We start from the raw sequence: 2,636 nt of genomic DNA, 5'->3' as shown, positions 1-2,636 counted from the left end.
GACTAAGTGACTGAACAATGATAAAATATTATCTCAATTGATAATGAATGTACAGTGCATAGGGAAAAGTGGGAGAAAAGTGGTTTAAAAATTGGATCAAGCTTATCTGGTAAAATTAGCAGTTGCAAATATTGTTTGAGGGAAGAACATAATGAATTATGAAAATTTCCTCTTATGTGAAAGGAAAAAAGCAAAAGTCACAGAACATTCTCAAAGTAGACATATTTATTTATTTAGAAACTGCTTATTTTCTGTGAACCAATTTCCATTTTAAGAGTTTGTGGGGTTTCCATAATGGCTCATGGTAAAGAATCCTGCCAATGCAGGAGACATGAGTTCAATCCCTGGTCCAGGAAGATCCCATGTGCCTTCAGAGGAACTAAGGCCGTGAACCACAACCATCAAGCCTGTGCTCCACAGCCTGGGAGCCACAGCCCCTGATCCCATGCTCTGCCACCACTGAAGCCTGGGGGCCCTGGGGCCCACGCTCCATAACAAGAGAAGCCGCTGCAACAAGAAGGCCAGGCACCACAACCAGAGTGCTCCCCGCTCACCGCAACCAGAGCAAACCTGTGCAGCAGCAAGGACCCAGCACAGCCCCCACCCAAGAAAAGAGCCTGTGAAAGAACAGCTGAAGCCCACGCAGTGCTGTGCCTACCCGTCCAGTGGCCTGAGCAGCGGGCGCTGCAGGCCAGCCTTCTGGGGTAACTGCGGAGTAGGCAGCGAGCTTGCCTGCCTGCCTGTGGACTAGGCCAGCACCTCAGATCCAGTAGCGTTGCACTCAGCTGCTGAACTGACCCATTCACGGTGAAGTCCTCCTTGGTCACAGCTTGCTCAGCTGCCACCTGCTCTTCCCTTTTAATCTCTTCAGAATCTGCAGATGTGGAGATCAGGCACGACCTCCCAAGAGTGTTCACAGGAAAGGATGCCGCGCACCGGCAGAACTTCCCGGGTGAGCATCCGCCAAGTCAGACCCACCGACTGAGCTCCCTGGTTGCCGGGAATGGGTGGTCTCCAGAGTGCAGATGAGAGTCCGTGTCACACAGACCGATGGTAAGAAGTTCACATACATGCCTCTGTGAGAGGCTGGCGGTCAGCCCAGGGATCGTAACTACCAGGAGTCTTAGCTCCTGGAAGCTGCCTGGGTCTGGTTAGTGGAGGCTCCAGGAGCAAAGCAGCAGCAAACTGCAGCTCAGCTCGCTGGCGAAGGTTCCTGGAGGACGCAGCAGGGACAGTAGCTGGGTTTTCAGTGGCAACGATGGCATGAGCTGCCTACAGAAGCTTCTCCCAGGTTCTCTTCGGATTCCTAATGTGGACGCCGCCACTTTTCCTTCTGTAGATGTACTGCTCCATTGGGAAGTAAAGGTCCGTGCTACCTAAGTGGGCCCCTGCTGCAAGGAACGTGATGACGTCGTCCTTCATTTGCCGGACAGCAAGGACCCAGGATAATGTAAAAGATTCACTTCACATTATGACAAGAATCCAGACAGTGCCGTATGGACCACTGTCTGGGTAGTGTGGGAAAAGCCTGAGAAGATGTTTTAGAGAAGCCAGATAATCTTTCTGATAAAACAAACTTGACTTTCATTCAGTTTGTAGAAATAAAGCTGTGAGTTTTGTTCTTTAGAGGTTTAAAATTTTTGGTAACGTCTTGGCATTTCTGAGAAACTCAGAATACATGTACAAGGCTCAAGAACCTAAAAATATAAAATAGTTCATATTACATTGTTCTTCCTACCCCTTCCCTTCTTGTCAAGTCCTTGCTGCTTCCACAGTCAGCCACGTTTTTGTTTCTCAGGGATAGCTTTCAGAGGTGTATTTTTTTTTTCTTCTAAGTATTTGTTTGGCTGTGCCTGTGGGACCTTTTCCATGAGAACTCTTATCTGTCGCATGTGGGCTCTAGTTTCCTGACAAGGGATTGAACTCGGGCCCCTACAATGAGAGTGCAGAGTCTTAGCCCCTGGATCAGGAGAGACGGCCCAGAATGTCATTTTATGGATACACAAGCAACTATAAATATCTATTTCTTCTTCACTCCACATGTGGTGCTAATGGTAAAGAACCCACCTCCCTATGCAGGAGACATAAGGGACTCAGATTAAATCCCTGGGTCTGGAAGATCCTCTGGAGCAGGAAATGGCAACCCACTCTAGCATCCCTGCCTGGAGCATCGCCATGGGCAGAGGAGCCTGGTGGGCTACAGTCCATAGTGTCACAAAGTGTGGGACGTGATTGAGTGACTGAGCACAACCACATTTAAAACCATACATGGTCGCACACTGTGCACAATGTTTTATGTATCTTGCTTATATTCAGCTGACACTATCTTGGGGAATATTCTCTCTTGGGACACTATTTTCCACAAATCAGTCCACTGAATAGATGATGTACTATAATATGCTTTACTGGTCCACGTTGGAATAAACACTAATATAAAATGACATCTTGACATCACAATAAACAATGTAATGCATAACCTTAGCCTAATTTATTCCATTGCAGGAAAATGTATAAATTTCTAATGCATATGGAATTTCTACAAATCTAATGGATTTGTAGCCTGAAGTATTTCCAACTGAAATACAGCATCTGATAGGATGTTGCTCGTAAACTAGCACGTTGCTGGATTCCCCGCC

General features: G+C 47.1%; 1 pseudogene across 1 annotated transcript; it reads right to left on the bottom strand.

The window, feature by feature from the left end:
* Positions 1–207: 207 nt before the first annotated feature.
* LOC147374746 (small ribosomal subunit protein uS2 pseudogene) lies at positions 208–1,985 on the bottom strand (annotated as a pseudogene). Its single transcript, XR_015154235.1, has one exon. The product of XR_015154235.1 is annotated as a small ribosomal subunit protein uS2 pseudogene (transcript).
* Positions 1,986–2,636: the final 651 nt, after the last annotated feature.

This window comes from Bos grunniens, chromosome 3 (assembly GCF_055505025.1).
Source record: "Bos grunniens cultivar Pamir isolate PY7600 chromosome 3, Bosgru_T2T1.0, whole genome shotgun sequence".
NCBI classification, from domain to species: Eukaryota; Metazoa; Chordata; class Mammalia; order Artiodactyla; family Bovidae; genus Bos; species Bos grunniens.
Note: the sequence above shows the minus strand (reverse complement) of the source record. Positions and strands in the feature narration are given on the sequence as shown.